The 18538-nt window shown below is 38.8% G+C and overlaps 1 non-coding gene across 1 annotated transcript; it reads left to right on the top strand.

Moving 5' to 3' along the window:
* The first annotated feature begins 17516 nt into the window (after nucleotides 1-17516).
* On the top strand, nucleotides 17517-17631 carry LOC141290972 (U5 spliceosomal RNA). The gene has a single exon (XR_012340258.1). It is a non-coding gene; the product is annotated as a U5 spliceosomal RNA (small nuclear RNA).
* Nucleotides 17632-18538: the final 907 nt, after the last annotated feature.

The raw sequence follows: 18538 nt of genomic DNA, 5'->3' as shown, positions 1-18538 counted from the left end.
GTGACATTTTCAATGTTACTCAGAAAACAGGTTACAGGTTTAATTCATTTGAAGTACTCCTACTTAATGTTACTCTGTCGGATATGCAAAATAAACCTCTCCTATCTCTTGCTCTGGCTACTGTGTATAGACCTCCAGGGCCGTATACAGATTTCCTAAAAGAATTTGTAGATTTCCTGTCTGACCTATTGGTTAATTTTGATAAAGCATTAGTTGTTGGAGATTTTAACATCAATGTTGATAATACAAATGATGCGTTAGGACTTGCGTTTACTGACCTGTTAAACTCTTTTGGAGTCAAACAAAACGTCACTGGGCCCACTCATCGTTTTAATCATACACTAGATCTAATTATATCGCACAGACTTGATCTTACTGATATAGATATCGTACCTCAAAGCGACAATGTTACTGATCATTTCCTCGTATCGTGCATGCTGCGTATCACTGATGTTAACTATATGGCTCCGCGTTATCGTCTGGGCAGAACTATTGTTCTTGCTACCAAAGATAGATTCAAAAATAACCTGCCTGATTTATCTCAACTGCTCCGTGCACCCATAAATAAACATGAACTAGACAAAATGATTAGTAACATAGGCACTATCTTCTCTAACACATTAGAAGCTGTTGCCCCAATCAAGCTAAAAAAGGTTATAGAAAAACGTACTGCGCCGTGGTACAACAGTAATACCCATTCTCTCAAAAAAGAAACTCGTAATCTTGAGCGTAAATGGAGAAAAACTAACTTAGAAGTTTTTAAAATTGCATGGAAAAACAGTATGTCCAGCTATAGACGGGCTTTAAAAGCTGCTAAAGCCGAGTATATCCACCAACTCATAGAAAAAAACCAAAACAATCCAAGGTTTTTATTTAGCACAGTGGCTAGATTAACAAATAACCAAACACCTCCTGACCTGAATATTCCTGCACAGTTTAATAGTAATGTCTTTATGAATTTCTTTACTGATAAAATAGACAACATTAGAAATACAATAACTAATATAGATAATACAGCAACTGATACTTCAACATTAGTCATTACACCCAAAGAAAAACTTCAGTGCTTTACAACTATAGAAAAGAAAGATTTAAATAAATTTATCATCACATCTAAACCAACAACATGCCTATTAGATCCTGTACCCACTAAATTACTAAAAGAGTTGTTACTTGTTGCAGAAGTACCGCTTCTTAATATTGTTAACTCATCGTTATCTTTAGGTCACGTCCCAAAACCATTCAAACTAGCGGTTATTAACCCTCTTATTAAGAAACCACAGCTAGACCCTAGTGAACTGGCAAATTACAGACCCATTTCTAATCTTCCATTTATGTCTAAAATTCTAGAAAAAGTTGTGTCTGCTCAATTGTGCTCCTTCTTGCAAAATAATAATATATTTGAAGAATTTCAGTCAGGTTTCAGGCCCCATCATAGCACAGGAACTGCACTTGTAAAAATCACAAACGACTTGCTACTTGCGTCAGATCAAGGCTGCGTCTCATTGCTAGTTTTACTTGATCTTAGTGCTGCGTTCGACACTATAGATCATGAAATACTCATAGATCGATTACAAAACTAAACAGGTATTCAAGGGCAGGCTTTAGGATGGTTCAGATCATACCTGTCCGATCGCTACCACTTTGTTTATTTAAACGGGGAGTCATCGCAGCTAACACCAGTAAAGTATGGAGTGCCACAAGGATCTGTCCTAGGTCCCCTACTATTTTCAATTTACATGTTACCCCTCGGTAATATTATTAGGAAATATGGGATTAGTTTCCATTGTTATGCTGATGATACTCAACTATATATTTCAACAAGACCAGATGAAACCTCTAACTTAGCAAAGTTAACAGAGTGTGTTAAAAATGTGAAAGACTGGATGACCAATAATTTTCTACTGTTGAATTCAGATAAGACTGAGATATTACTTATTGGACCAAAAAACAGTACACAAAATCTCTTAAACTGCAACCTGCAACTAGATGGATGTACTGTTATTTCCTCTACAGTCAAAAATCTGGGTGTTATATTAGACAGCAACCTGTCTTTTGAAAATCATATTTCCTATGTTACAAAAACAGCATTCTTTCATCTTAGAAACATTGCTAAGCTACGGAACATGTTACCTGTTTCTGATGCAGAAAAGTTAGTTCATGCATTCATGACGTCTAGACTGGACTATTGTAATGCACTACTAGGTGGTTGTCCTGCTTCTTCAATAAATAAGCTACAGGTAGTCCAAAATGCAGCTGCTAGAGTCCTTACCAGGTCAAGAAAATATGATCATATTAACCCAATTTTACGGTCTCTGCACTGGCTACCTATAAGGTTCCGTATCACTTACAAAATCTTACTTCTTACCTATAAGGCCCTTAATGGTTTAGCTCCTGCATACCTAACTAGTCTCCTACTACGCTACAATCCCTCACGCTCCCTAAGGTCGCAAAACTCTGGACTTTTGGTAGTACCTAGGATAGCAAAGTCCACTAAAGGAGGGAGAGCCTTTTCTCATCTGGCTCCCAAACTCTGGAATAGCCTTCCTGATAACGTTCGGGGTTCAGACACACTTTCTATGTTTAAATCTAGATTAAAGACTCATCTCTTTAGCCAAGCATTCACATAATGTATCTCATAACGTTGTAATTTCAGTTACATCTGATCAAATGCACATTAATATTCTTCAGCTTGGGCTAAACCATCATTTTTGTTTGGTCGGAAGTTGGAACAGCAGCTACGCTAATTATTTCTTGGTTTCTCTGTCTCTGCCACGGGATTTCCATCCCGTGGTAACTAGGGTTTACACAAGATTCAGCCCGGATTCAGAAGAAGAGATGATGCCAACCCCTCAGAGGACCGCAGATGATGCCAGCCTTGAAACAACATACAGCACTACATAATTTTCCTACAAGTTGATTACAGCACATAACCATTGCAATTAGTGTTCATCATCTGTTTGATTACACAGTTACTGATTTAATATTTATATCATACGTACATCGACTCAACATACAGTATTCACCACTAATAAGCTACTAAATATATTGTAGTTGCCTAAAACTTTTGTACAGCTGCTCTGCAACAATTTGTATTGTAAAAAGCGCTATACAAATAAACTTGAATTGAATTGAATTGAATATCTACATGTTTTGATATTAAATGTTTTGTGCCATTAAACTGGGGTTAACTTTTATTTCTTTGTTTTTCCACTTTAGACCTAACAGCGCTGAAAGAGGAGAGAGAAGATCTAAATGAAACTGAAGAGAATGTTCAGTTTGAGAATCTTCATGATTTTGTATCTGGAGAAAAATCTTTTTGTTCTTTAGAGTCTGAAAAAACTTCTAAACAAAAAAGAACTCAAACTACAGGAACTATGAGTTATTTTTCTTGCGTTCAGTGTGAAAACAGTTTCTCTCAAAAAGGAAGAATTCACACTGGAGAGAAGCCTTACACCTGCCAACAGTGTGGAAAGAGTTTCACTCTAAAAGGACACCTTAACAGACACATGAAAGTTCACACTGGAGAGAAGCCTTACAGATGCAAACAGTGTGGAAAGAGTTTTGCTGAAGGTGGAAACCTTAAAATCCACCAGAAAATCCACACAATGGAGAACCCTTCTACATGCCAACAGTGTGGAAAGAGTTTTAATCAAAAAGAAAGCCTTAACAGACACATGAGAGTCCACACAGGAGAGAAGCCTTACTCATGCAAACTGTGTGGAAAAAGTTTCAGTGAAAAAGGAACCCTTAACAAGCACATGAGAGTTCATACTGGAGAGAAGCCTTACACATGCTCTCAGTGTGGAAACTGTTTTAGTCTAAAAGGAAGCCTTGACAGGCACATGAAAATTCATAATAGAGAGTAGCCTAACAGATCCCCTTAGTGTAGAAAGAGTTTCAAACAAAATGTATATAATGGAACATTCTATTTCACATCTTAAAGCATTATGTTTTGTCCATAGTACACTTTAAGCAAAGTCAACACAATATAGCTAGTTGACACTGTAATGCATAAAAGAGCAAGTAATAATTAGGAATATGGACAATGCGTTTGCTCTGTCTACAATGTAAGAACTTCACATTTGTATATCATGAATTGAAAAGAGATCTCACAGGAAGTGCAGTTTTTTGGTTGAAACACAATAAAGGACATTGTTAGCATTTTTAACATAACTGTTTCGGGTTACAACTACAACCCTTGTTCCCTGAGAAAGAGAAGGAGACACAAGGACTAGGGGTGGCACGGTACATGAAAAACAACCGAACCGTTCGGTTCGCTTGTCTCGGTTCGGTGCGTGTGTGCACCGCACGGTTCAACGGTTCAACGCATGCGCAATGTAGCCTCGTGAGTGTCCTTTTTGCGCGAAATAAGAGGTGTGTGTAGACATACACACAGTAAAAGTGGAGTGCTGCAGGTTACGTCACGTGTAGAAATGGCAAGTGGGAGAGATAAGGAAGGCTGCCCGGAGTTGGAAGATGCGCTAGGTATGATACGCTGTTCATCCAACTTGGCTGTGCTTTCAATTTTATTAAAGGAAAGGATGAAGCTGATTGGTTGGTTCATGTCACATGGTCTGCGGTGAGCTTGCGGAATTTTGAAAAGTTGAGATGTTTTTATCTCGATGCGGCACGTACGCGCCTGAAAAAACGAGCATACCACGCGACGCGTCAACATTTGAAATAACAAACTTGAGTGCGCAAAAGATGCTTCATGTGAACGGCCCCTTAGCCAGGTCAGGTGTGTGGGAACATTTTGGATTTCATCTTTATTTGTCAGTTCATCTGAGAAGACATCACGCCAGTGTGTTGGTAGACATGCAAGTTACAGTTTTTCTCAATTGCTTAAACACATTTCTTGAAATTATGCCTCTTATTTGCGAAACTCTAAACACAAATCCACAACTCCTAACTCATTTCCCCAAACTTCCTATATTGAGGTCAAAATTAAGCTCTCTACTCAAAACAATTCAATCTTGCTGAAAAACCAAACTTTGCTTTCAGACATGACACACAAATCCTCAAAAACAAACACACTACAACACAGTTTTACACACTGATGAGATAAATTTAAAACAATACTACAAAAACAATACAAATAAAAAACTTTTCACATGATGAACACAACAAATCTATTCCTTTGCAAGTGTTTTATTCCTTAATTTAATGTACTGTACAGTACAAAACAGCAAAAAACAACAAAATAATTATTCGGCCCAGCATCCTGTCTTTGGTTTAGAACAGGCCAAAGAACCTCTTCAGCATCACAGGCTAAATTAGCCCTGGCCAGGCAGCAGGGGTCAAATCCTCTTGCATGCCTGATCCAACCCTGGCACTCATCAACTAAAATATATGAGACTGCTTGTCTTCTTGCCCTTGCTCTTCCTCTGTCTCTTCCATGCTGTTGTCGTCATCGTCCTCCTTCTCCTCCTCCTCTTCCTCTTTCACCTCCTACTCTTCCTCTTCAAAATTACACATTACTGTATGTGGGATATTGATTGAAAAAGACTGGATAGGATTCACAGTTACACTTGTACTAGTGGTCTGACAAAAAAAATAAATAAATAAATAAAAGCACACAACGTCATTGTGAAACAGAAAAAAAAAAGAACAAGCACAAAGGTGAAAAGAAAAATAAGAAAGTCCACTGTCAGAATTTGTAACTCCGGTGTTGTCCTCTGTCTATATGCTTTCCAATGGAAGGTTCATGAGATGTACCTTTGATCTATTTCAGAGAACTGCTTTATCATTGGTTGATCTATATTATCTTCATTAGTGAAAGTCAAGATTCACTTGAATAATTCATGGCAAATTTACAAAAAGTCTAATAGAAATGTGTAGAATATATGATTGACAGTTTAGGACAACTAGATCAAAAATTTTGCATTTAGGTAATGATTTATACGATTAGCTAATGACTTGATGTTTTGAGGGGGAAGACTATTGCACAGAGAACTACGGTATATAATACATTTTGAGCAACATGACAATAGCAACTGAAACTGCACAAATGTATATTTCATTTCTGATCTGAGAAATGCACCAAAGTGACTGAGAAAAACTTTTTTCCTTTTATCTCCATCGAAGGTTCTGATTGGTGTGTGCTAAATTTTGACTCCTAGTGTTTCCAGTTGGGTAATTGTGTGCTAATTGAGCTCAAACTTCGCAGACTTGAGTGAACAATATTGAATGCTTGTGCTTTCTAAATGACCACATGGTGTAAGCACTGAGAAATGCAGGGATTTGTGTGTAGAGTTTTGAAGTAACAGTTCACCAAATATAACTCATGTGTCAAAGCAGGGAATAGTGTTTATAGTTTAGGGAAATGGGTGTGCTTTTTCAAAAATGGCGTTATAGTTTTGAAATTTTAGTTCAAAAGACTGGTTATAGTGTTTTAGCAATTGAGAATTCTTCAGTTCAGTCTTTATGTGCTATAAAGGTAGCCTGGGTTTCCCCATCCTGCCTTGCGCAGCGCGATTTTATTCACGCGCCTAGTCTGTCATGACAAATCATGACGAAGTCATAACGTGGTCTGGCGTTAGCCAGGCTACTAAAAAGGCACACAAATTCCTGTAGAGATACACATTGTCCTGTTTTTGTCAAACAAATGAAAAGCATGTCATCAATGTCTTCTCTCTTGCTGTATCAAATCTCCCCTAGCTTTCCTCAGAGATGGTCTCAATAATGTCAAGTCCAGTTCAGTTTGTGCATGATTAGGCTACATGATATAACTTTTTTTTTTTTAATAATGTATCCTAAATTGTGGATAATCAAGCTACATTTCATATGCCAAAGTAAACTTCTGGAGTGTTAAATATTAAAATGAAAAATAAAAACAAGAACCGTACAGAACCGAAAACCGTGACCCTAAAACCGCAATACGAACCGAACCGTGGGTTTTGTGAACCGTGCCACCCCTAACAAGGACATACAGAGACAGGCTCCTCCCAGGATCCATTCTTCTCCTTCTGTTTTTCCATCAGAGCAAGGATGCGCCTTCCAGAAGGGGGATGATATGCCAGGAATATGGACCTGTTTCTGTTTCTGTGTGCCCTTTTTTGGTCCTGTTCCTTTTCTTTAGTCCAGTTTGTCATTCTGTGCACCTGTGTTCCCAGTTACCCCTTATATTAAAATCAAAGTCTGTGCATTCTGTCTCTGTTGGGTCTCTATCGTCCAATATGTGTGTCTTCCCTGTTCAAGTATTGGAGCAATTTAACATTTTATTAAGCACTGTCACCCTGTCTATAACATCTCCGCAATTTACCCTGACTCCGATGCTGGATGGCGTTTGTCCCGATGGAGCCGGAGTGTGTGCTGTCCCTGGCTGTCGGTGGGGATCGCCTGGGGAGGTGCGGAGGGGTGACGGGACTGGTCCGTCCATGGAGACGCGGCGCTGGCTAATGAATCAACAGGTGAACTTGGGCAGCGGCTGAAGTTACCAATTTTGGACAAAGTGGAAAATGCAGAGCTGTGCTGTCTAGCAGGAGTAAAGGCAGTGGCAGTACAGGTCCTTTAAAAAAATTAGCATATTGTGATAAAGTTCATTATTTTCTGTAATGTACTGATAAACATTAGACTTTAACATATTTTAGATTCATTAAACACAACTGAAGTAGTTTAAGCCTTTTATTGTTTTAATATTGATGATTTTAGCATATAGCTTATGAAAACCCAAAATTCTTATCTCAAAAAATTTGCATATCATGAAAAGGTTCTCTAAACGAGCTATTAACCTAATCATCTGAATCAACTAATTAACTCTAAACACCTGCGAAAGATTCCTGAGGCTTTTGAAAAATCCCAGCCTGGTTCATTACTCAAAACCGCAATCATGGGTAAGACTGCCGACCTGACTGCTGTCCAGAAGGCCATCATTGACACCCTCAAGCAAGAGGGTAAGACACAGAAAGAAATTTCTGAATGAATAGGCTGTTCCCAGAGTGCTGTATCAAGGCACCTCAGTGGGAAGTCTGTGGGAAGGAAAAAGTGTGGCAGAAAACGCTGCACAACGAGAAGACGTGACCGGACCCTGAGGAAGATTGTGGTGAAGGACCAATTCCAGACCTTGGGGGACCTGCGGAAGCAGTGAACTGAGTCTGGAGTAGAAACATCCAGAGCCACCGTGTACAGGCGTGTGCAGGAAATGGGCTACAGAGAAGCAGCACTGGACTGTTGCTCAGTGGTCCAAAGTACTTTTTTCGTATGAAAGCAAATTTTGCATGTCATTCGGAAATCAAGGTGCCAGAGTCTGGAGGAAGACTGGGGAGAGGAAAATGCCAAAATGCCTGAAGTCCAGTGTCAAGTACCCACAGTCAGTGATGGTCTGGGGTGCCATGTCACCTGCTGGTGTTGGTCCACTGTGTTTTATCAAGGGCAGGGTCAATGTAGCTAGCTATCAGGAGATTTTGAAGCACTTCATGCTTCCATCTGCTGAAAAGCTTTATGGAGATGAAGATTACATTTTTCAGCACGACCTAGCACCTGCTCACAGTGCCAAAACCACTGGTAAATGGTTCACTGACCATGGTATTACTGTGCTCAATTGGCCTGCCAACTCTCCTGACCTGAACCCCATAGAGAATCTGTGGGATATTGTGAAGAGAAAGTTGAGAGACGCAAGACCCAACACTCTGAATGAGCTTAAGGCCGCTATCGAAGCATCCTGGGCCTCCATAACACCTCAGCAGTGCCACAGGCTGATTGCCTCCATGCCACGCCGCACTGAAGCAGTCATTTCTGCACAAGGATTCCCGACCAAGTTTTGAGTGCATAACTGAACATAATTATTTGAATGTTGACTTTTTTTGTATTAAAAACACTTTTCTTTTATTGCTCGGATGAAATATGCTAATCTTTTTAAATTTTGGGGTTTTCATGAGCTGTATGCCAAAATCATCAATATTAAAACAATAAAAGGCTTGAACTACTTCAGTTGTGTGTAATGAATCTAAAATATATGAAAGTCTCATGTTTATCAGTACATTAAAGAAAATAGTGAACTTTATCACAATATGCAAATTTTTTTGAAAAGAACCTGTAGTGTTTGATCAATCTGAGATCACTTACATGGACACTGAGGTGAGTTCTATGCCTCACATTAATCCTTATATGCCAGTTACAGTTAATTGTCATTACCGTAATGGCCCGTCTGCAATAATGGACAAATGCCAACAGAGTTTTACGAGGGCTAAAAGGCATGCAATAAATTAAATGCAATATTGAAACAGAAGAAGTCAAGACTCTTTCAAACTGTGAATCATGCTAAAGTCATCTGGAACTCTGGGAATAAATTTAAAGGAATACTGGGAGGACATATAAATATAAGAAGTATATGACCAAAAATAGATCAGATACAGAATTTACTTATTGATTCCAATTTGGATTTTTTATGTATATCTGAGACTTGGTTGAATCTTAATGTTCTTTGACCTAATTAATGTACCAGGATATACTTGTTATAGGAGAGATAGGGTCAGTGGAAGGGGTGGTGTTGTTTTTATTTATATAAGGGAGCATTTTAGATGTTTACAATTTGAATTGAAGGTGAACATGGAGTGCTTGGGATTAAATGTTATTCTTTCTCCAAATATGACATTTAACATAGTAGTGCTTTATAATCCTCCATGTCATGATGCAAAGTTTTATAATGAACTGAAGAATCTTCTTTCTACTCTTGATAACTGCTGTGAATGTATGATGTCTGGTGATTTTAATATTAATTGGATGGTCAGTGTTGGGGAGTAACTAGTTACATGTAACGCCGTTACGTAATTTAATTACAAAATAAATGTAACAGTAATTCGTTAAAGTTACTTAGAAAAATGTGTAATTAAATTACAGTTAGAAGATTACAAATGGGGTTCATCTAAAAATTTTCTTTAAAAATCTGGGATATGTTGAATAATATTAATCTGTTGCTTTGCCTGTTTTTGATATGCACGATGCCTTCTGCTAAGGCCATTTATTAAAGCGGTGCTATTCTGATGCTTTTGATTGGTTTGAATTTGGGGTGCACCACGTCTGCCAATTAGGTTAATCCTCTTTGTCAGCGCGTTCATCGTCCCCTTTGTGTGTTGGAGACTAATATTTAAAACATTCATAACAAATTAGCTAGCCTGCTAGCTGCCTTTACCAGACACACTTGTATTTATGAACCCTTTCACAAAAAAATCAAATTTTTTCTCCTTGAATAAGGTTGGTAATGTCAGATCTAACTTGCGATTTTATCAGATTAACCCATTTTAATTTTGAGTGTAATTTGTAAAATCAGTGTTTAGACTACTGCGTGATTTTCAGCTGAAACGTGACTAATGATTTGAAGGATGAAAATCCGCTGCAGTTTAGTTTATTTTCGAATAATATAGATCTATTTTTCTCAAGGGCTTGAAACTTTTCTCTGTAATGATCGATGTTGACCTAACGTGCCACCTAGTGGACAAATCTCTCAATTAGTTTGTCCCATTTTGTTTTGCAAAATCGAGCTATTATCTAGTGAAGCGCCCCAGTTGGTCACTGAATCTAAGCAGTGTTTTAGATGAAATGTAACTTTATTTAAAAAAAAAAAAAAAAAAAAACAATACCATGGATTTTATGACACAGCTTCAATGATGGAGTCTGTTTGGATTTGGCAGTATCTATTCTAGAATCTATTCTTTCTTCTGTTAGTGAGAAATAATTATTAGCCCTGTATGGTATAATGATTTCCCTTCACACATAGTGGTAAAAAAAATTATAATAGTATGCAGATTTGTAAAAAAAAAATATTATATCAGTCAGAAGAAAAAAACGTGTTTTTACTACATTATTATAATCTAGAATTGTGTTTTCTCTTAAATATAACTAAAAATAATTATGTAGGAGCCATGTTCTCATTTAAGTTTATAAATTATCTATTATTTTAAATAGATAATTTAGATATTTAGAGAAATCTTTTTTTAAGATTTAAGTTTTTCAAGGCATTGTTACTTGTCAGTGTGTCCTGGCATAGCTATGCAAAATTTTGATTTTGTAACAACATTAAACAATTGTTTGTTATAAGGTCTGGTTTTGTGATGGCTGTACTTTAAAATTAAATTAATATAATCTTAATTCAAGTGATGAAAGATTTTGAAATTCTAACAGTAAACTACTGTAAGGTCACACCTGCTTGATATAAATGCTTGAAAATGATTTAGTTGAAAATATCCATTAGAAACTTAAAAGTAATCAAAAAGTAATCAGATGTAATCAGTTACTTTACTTTTCTAAAGTAATTGAAAAGGTACACTACTTATTACATTTTAAATAGGGTAATTTGTAATCTGTAATCTATTACATTTCCAAAGTAACCTCCCCAACACTGTGCATCAAATATAAAAAAAAAACCATGCAAGACATGTTAAGTGGTAAAAAACTATGGCAGGTTAATTATTTTCTGCAGTAAATAAGTTTCTACTTGCAAAAATGTTCAAATAGATTTTCATGTAAAACTACAAAAACTGTGATTTATATAAAGGATGAAAGGAAAATGAACAACGATTTGTGGAAATTACATTTACATTTACATTTACATTTATTCATTTAGCCGACGCTTTTATCCAAAGCGACTTACAATTGGGAATACAACAAGTGATTCATCCTAAGGAGGCAGATCAACATAGGAAGTGTTCAAAAATACCATATGTCAGGCGTTGTTAGAAGAGTGCAGGCTAGAAGGAGAAGATCAAGAAAGAGAGGAAAAACAGGCTAGAAGGGATTTTTTTTTTTATTGAGTCAGATAGTGTCGAAAAAGATGGGTTTACAGCAGTCGTTTGAAAGCTGTTAAGGAGTCTGCATTCCGGATAGGGGTGGGAAGATCATTCCACCAGGCAGGGACATTGAACGAGAATGTTCTAGACAGTGATTTAATACCTCTCTGTGGTGGTACAATGAGGCGTCTTTCACTAGAGGATCTCAGGCTTCTGGAAGGAGTGTAGATGTGTAGTAGTGAATGGAGGCATCAGTGTCTTGAATTTGATGCACGCTGTAACCGGTAGCCAGTGCAGGGATATGAAGAGAGGTGTAACATGGGCCTTTTTGGGCTCGTTGAAGACCAGTCGTGCTGCTGCATTCTGAATCATTTGTAGAGGCTTGATTGTACATGCTGGAAGACCAGCTAAAAGAGCATTGCAGTAGTCCAGCCTGGAAATGACCAGGGCCTGGACGAGGAGTTGTGTAGCATGCTCTGTTAGAAAGGGCCTGATCTTTCTGATGTTGTACAATGCAAACCTGCAAGATCGAGCGGTCTTAGCTATGTGGTCTATAAAAGTCAGTTGGTTGTCAAAGATAACACCCAGATTTCTGGCTGAAGTTGATGGGGTAATTGTTGATGAACCTAACTGGATGGAGAAGTCATGCTGTAACGATGGAGTGGCAGGAAAGATAAGGAGTTCCGTCTTTGCTAGATTGAGCTGTAGATGGTGTTCCTTCATCCATGCAGAGATATCCGCCAGGCAACCTGAGATCCGTGCAGCTACCGATGGATCGTCTGGTTTGAAAGAAAGATAGAGCTGTGTGTCATCAGCATAGCAATGGTAGGAGAAGCCATGTGCCTGTATGATGGGGCCCAGAGATGTAGTGTATATGGAGAAGAGGAGAGGTCCAAGACCTGAACCCTGAGGAACCCCAGTGACCAGTTGATGAGTTTTGGATACCTCGCCTCCCCAGGCCACTCTGAAAGACCTACCAGAGAGGTAGGATTTGAACCAGTGAAGTGAAGTCCCTGTAATACCCAGCATTGAGAGGGTGGACAGGAGGATCTGGTGATTCACAGTGTCAAAAGCTGCAGATAGGTCCAGCAAGATGAGTACCGATGATTTGGACTCAGCTTTTGCCGTCCGCAAGGCTTCAGTGACAGACAGTAGCACAGTCTCAGTTGAATGGCCGCTTCTGAACCCTGATTGGTTAGAGTCCAGTAGATTGTTCTGTGAGAGGAATAAGGATAGCTGGTTGAAAACAGCCCGTTCCAGTGTTTTTGCTATGAATGGAAGGAGGGAGACAGGTCTGTAGTTGTCTATGAGTGAAGAGTTAAGTGTAGGTTTTTTGAGCAGCGGGGTTACCCGGGCCTGCTTAAATGTAGTGGGAAAAGTGCCTGTGAGAAAAGATGTGTTGATGATGTGTGTGAGCGCCGGTAGGATTGTAGGGGAGATTGCTTGGAGAAGGTGTGAGGGGATATGATCTAAAGGACATGTCGTCGGATGGCTGGAGAGGAAAAGTTTGGTTACTTCTGCCTCTGAGCAAGGACAGAAGGAGAAGTGGGGGGTTCCAGCCGTGATTGTGGTCAATTTTAGTTCCTGTATGTGTGGAGCTGAGAACTTATTATTGATCGATGTAGTTTTGCCTGTGAAAAATGTGGCGAAATCATCAGCTGTTATAGAAGTTGTGGGAGGTGGTGGAGGGGGACAAAGCAGTGTATTAAATGTTTTGAAAAGGTTGCGTGCGTCCGGGGAATTGTTGATCCTGTTGTGGAAGTATGAAGATTTGGCTGTATGTACTTGGGTAGCGAAATATGAGAGCATAGACCGATACATACTGAGGTCGGATGGATCCTTAGATTTGTGCCATTTTCTCTCGGCTGCCCTAAGTTTGGAACGATGCTCACGAAGAACATCGGATAACCAAGGGGTTGTCGGAGCAGATCGTGCTGGCCTGGAGGAGAGAGGGCATATAGCATCTAGACAGGAGGTGAGAGTGGAGCATAAGGTGTCAGTTGCTGCATTAGTGTCCAGGGATGAGAAGTGAGTAGGAGAGGGAAGGGAGGAGGATACTAAAGAAGAAAGATGGGAGTGTGAGAGAGAGCGTAGGTTTCTTCTGAAAGTAACAGGTAGAGGGGTTGGGAGTGCACAAGTAGCAAGATGTAGGTCAAATGTAATGAAGAAGTGGTCAGAGATGTGTAGGGGTTTGACCACAATGTTGTCTGAAATACAATTTCGCATGTAAATGTGATCAAGTTGGTTGCCAGATTTATGAGTGCATGTAGTGATAACACGTTGTAGATCAAATGAAGCTAGAAGTGAATTGAAGTCAGCAGCATAGGGTTTGTGAGTTCAAATGTCTCGCCCGCACGCAAAATGGCTCAATCGAAACTCAAAAAGCAACAGCTTCGCACTTGTAATAGCTCCAGAAGGGAACGATATGAAAAAAAACAAAAGCTTCCCTTGGAGCGTACTCTCAGTTATCAATTTTAATGATTGCAATAAAAACTAGAATTTAAAGCAAAACAATCGCAGGACAAATAACAGAAGAACACTCCTTTTCTAACAGTGAATAGATGTAAATAAAACAAACTAATAACTAAATAGAACAACAGAGTACTTTAAGAAGCAGCTCAAAATTAATATTAACGAATAAGTGAATAGAAACTACAGAGTGCGTTTTAGAAGCTGCTCAAATTTAATATTAACGAATAAGTAAATAGAAACTATAGAGTGCGTTTTAGAAGCAGCTCAAATTTAATATTAACCAATAAGTAAATAGAAACTACAGAGTGCGTTTTAGAAGCTGCTCAAATTTAATATTAACCAATAAGTAAATAGAAACTACAGAGTGCGTTTTAGAAGCTGCTCAAATTTAATATTAACCAAGAAGTAAATAGAAACTACAGAGTGCGTTTTAGAAGCTGCTCAAATTTAATATTAACCAATAAGTAAATAGAAACTACAGAGTGCGTTTTAGAAGCAGCTCAAATTTAATATTAACCAATAAGTAAATAGAAACTACAGAGTGCGTTTTAGAAGCAGCTCAAATTTAATATTAACCAATAAGTAAGTAGAAACTACAGAGTGCGTTTTAGAAGCTGCTCAAATTTAATATTAACCAATAAGTGAATAGAAACTACAGAGTGCTTAAAAGAACAGCGGCTTAAAATTAATACTTAGGAATAAGTAATTAAACAGAAACAACAAAGTGCTTTTAGCAGCAACTCTAAGTAACGACCGCCTAGCGAAATAGTATTAAAGTAGACACTTACGCGCCGTCGTTCTTTCTCGTCTGAGGACTGAACTCACTTTCCCGCAGTATGGAAAGTAAGCAAACTATTTAAGCAGTATTCTCGCTAGCCACGCCTCCTAGGCTCAGTCAGCCGCAAATGTCTCGCCCGCACGCAAAATGGCTCAATCGAAACTCAAAAGCAACAGCTTCGCACTTGTAATAGCTCCAGAAGGGAACGATATGACAAAAACAAAAGCTACCCTTGGCCGTACTCTCAGTTATCAATTTTAATGATTGCAATAAAAACTAGAATTTAAAGCAAAAGAATCGCAGGACAAATAACAGAAGAACACTCCTTTTCTAACAGTGAATAGATGTAAATAAAACAAACGAATAACTAAATAGAACAACAGAGTACTTTAAGAAGCAGCTCAAAATTAATATTAACAAATAAGTGAATAGAAACTACAGAGTGCATTTTAGAAGCTGCTCAAATTTAATATTAACCAATAAGTAAATAGAAACTATAGAGTGCGTTTTAGAAGCAGCTCAAATTTAATATTAACCAATAAGTAAATAGAAACTACAGAGTGCGTTTTAGAAGCTGCTCAAATTTAATATAAACCAATAAGTAAATAGAAACTACAGAGTGCGTTTTAGAAGCAGCTCAAATTTAATATTAACCAATAAGTAAATAGAAACTACAGAGTGCGTTTTAGAAGCTGCTCAAATTTAATATAAACCAATAAGTAAATAGAAACTACAGAGTGCGTTTTAGAAGCAGCTCAAATTTAATATTAACCAATAAGTAAATAGAAACTACAGAGTGCGTTTTAGAAGCAGCTCAAATTTAATATTAACCAATAAGTAAATAGAAACTACAGAGTGCGTTTTAGAAGCTGCTCAAATTTAATATAAACCAATAAGTAAATAGAAACTACAGAGTGCGTTTTAGAAGCAGCTCAAATTTAATATTAACCAATAAGTGAATAGAAACTACAGAGTGCATTTTAGAAGCAGCTCAAATTTAATATTAACCAATAAGTAAATAGAAACTACAGAGTGCGTTTTAGAAGCAGCTCAAATTTAATATTAACCAATAAGTAAATAGAAACTACAGAGTGCGTTTTAGAAGCTGCTCAAATTTAATATAAACCAATAAGTAAATAGAAACTACAGAGAGCGTTTTAGAAGCAGCTCAAATTTAATATTAACCAATAAGTAAATAGAAACTACAGAGTGCGTTTTAGAAGCAGCTCAAATTTAATATTAACCAATAAGTAAGTAGAAACTACAGAGTGCTTTTTAGAAGCTGCTCAAATTTAATATTAACCAATAAGTGAATAGAAACTACAGAGTGCTTAAGAGAACAGCGGCTTAAAATTAATACTTAGGAATAAGTAATTAAACAGAAACAACAAAGTGCTTTTAGCAGCAACTCTAAGTAACGACCGCCTAGCGAAATAGTATTAAAGTAGACACTTACGCGCCGTCGTTCTTTCTCGTCTGAGGACTGAACTCACTTTAAATTAAAAACTAGTTATATAATAATTACCTGAAATAATAAATGATTAACATACATTCAGAAAAGAATCACTCAGCCATGACTGAAATAACAGGGACTGAATACTTGGAATACTGAATGATGAAATAACATTTTTGCAAAAATATCGAAAATAAAAACTCAGTCAGGTCACTTATGACCCATGTTATGCATCAAAGGGTTAATTAGCATTAGCTAGCGATAACTGATACACGTCAGTTTTAAGTTAGCTTACTTTGGTACGCAAGCATGCACCGATCGGAATAAAATCATAATTTGATGTTTGAACAAATAGGTTAACATTAGTGTTACGGATTTGTAATTTGATAATCTTGCTTATCTTCGATCTCCGGTTAGCAGATGTCCAGTAAACAGCTGGAATGTCACAAAACTCATTCAGCCAATCAGCAGCGAGATTGATGACCGATTAGCTCTTTCCTCTCGGTAGGAATTGATTGGCTGCTTTGCCCCACTTGTTCGAAGCTTTAGGATTTGCATTAGGACCTGTTCGGTTGTAGTTACAAAGGAGTATGCACCTAGTTCGGACTTCGTTCAGAAATGTTCAGACAACGTTCGGAAGTATTCAAATCTTGTTAGGAAATGTTAGGAATTGTTCAGCTGGCTGATCGCTGGAAGGTACATGCGCTTGCTGTTCTTCGCTTCCAGCACACGCGACTGCACCCAACTTGCCAAAACGAGCCCCTACTCCAAGAAATACGAGATTGACCCGCCACGAGCTAAAGTCTCTCAATATCTTGAATGCTACACATTACAGTGGGTCATTATTTGGACCGCTTTATTTCATTTAATATTTTTTTTGGCCTCTAATACGGGGGCATGAAAAAAGAGATGACATTACCTTGATCGGGTTTGTGAATACTGGGTGAGGGAAGGGACTTTCGTAACTTTTACTTCTCCCATTTGGAGTGAGGGGAGTGACGAAAATCATGTTGGCAGGTGTCGGCACCCTAGATTACCCTTGGTGAGCGTAGTGGTTCAGCGCACAGGTCCAAGGGCATAGAGACACATCTCGAGTTTCTCGTCATCAGCGCATAAATCTTTCACCTTTTACTAAAGATTTCCGTGGAGGGGAACCTTTGCGAGTGACCTGTATTTTTGGGGGCTCTGCTCACAGCAGAGCTACACTATAGTGTCAAGAGCAGAGTCAATCTGACCACCCGCCAGCGTGCAGTGGAACGACGCGCGCCTCGTCATGGTCTGTGTTTGCAGCCTTTGCGCTTCCAGCTTCGTGGCTTCAAATTTCTTTAGCCAGCATGGAAAGACAGCGTTCTCTCGTCCATGACGGGATACAAACCCTGGACGGGATCAAACAAAGATGGCTTCCGCTCTTTTGGCCCCATCAGTGACTCGTGCACTTCGAGCCTTCTTTGTTGACCCCGAAAGCCAGCCTCTGCTGCCTGCGTTGTTGGTATAGTTTAACTGGCACCGCACCCGTACGAAAAATGGAGGTGGCAGAAAGGAGCTCAGTGAACAAAAAGCCTGCCGTGACCTGAATTCGAATCGGGGTTGCTGCGGCCACAATGCAGAGTACTAACCACTATACGATCACGGCGCACCACTGGCTCACATCTGGTGGTGCCGGCCGTCCGAATTGAAAAAAAAGGGCTAGCGGTGCTTTTTATTACTGTGGAGAGAGGGCACACAAATCTGTGCTAGGGACACGGAAGAAAAGGGCCCGCCTTCTTCTCCTCAGCACTGGTGAAGAGCATAGTCGGCAGGATTCGAACCTGCGCGGGGAGAGCCCAATGGATTTCTAGTCCATCGCCTTAACCACTCGGCCACGACTACGGCGACCCTGATGTCCTCTGTCCCGTTGTCGACCTCAAAGTTGGCTGAAAAAACAATGAACTGGCTACCGCTTTACTAAAATCGTCTAGCGCAAAACTCCTAAAGGGGAAAACTGCCCACCACAAGCAACGAAAAATTCATGAAACAATCACTCTATGTGAACTCTGTCACATCTTTAAGCGTACGCCGACACACGGCAGTGCTGGACTGTCACGACTGCAAGCTGAGGCCGCCGACAAG

Source organism: Garra rufa, chromosome 1, assembly GCF_049309525.1.
Source record: "Garra rufa chromosome 1, GarRuf1.0, whole genome shotgun sequence".
Taxonomy (NCBI): domain Eukaryota; kingdom Metazoa; phylum Chordata; class Actinopteri; order Cypriniformes; family Cyprinidae; genus Garra; species Garra rufa.
The sequence above is the reverse complement of the archived record's forward strand: the minus strand, read 5'-3'. Positions and strand labels throughout refer to the sequence as shown.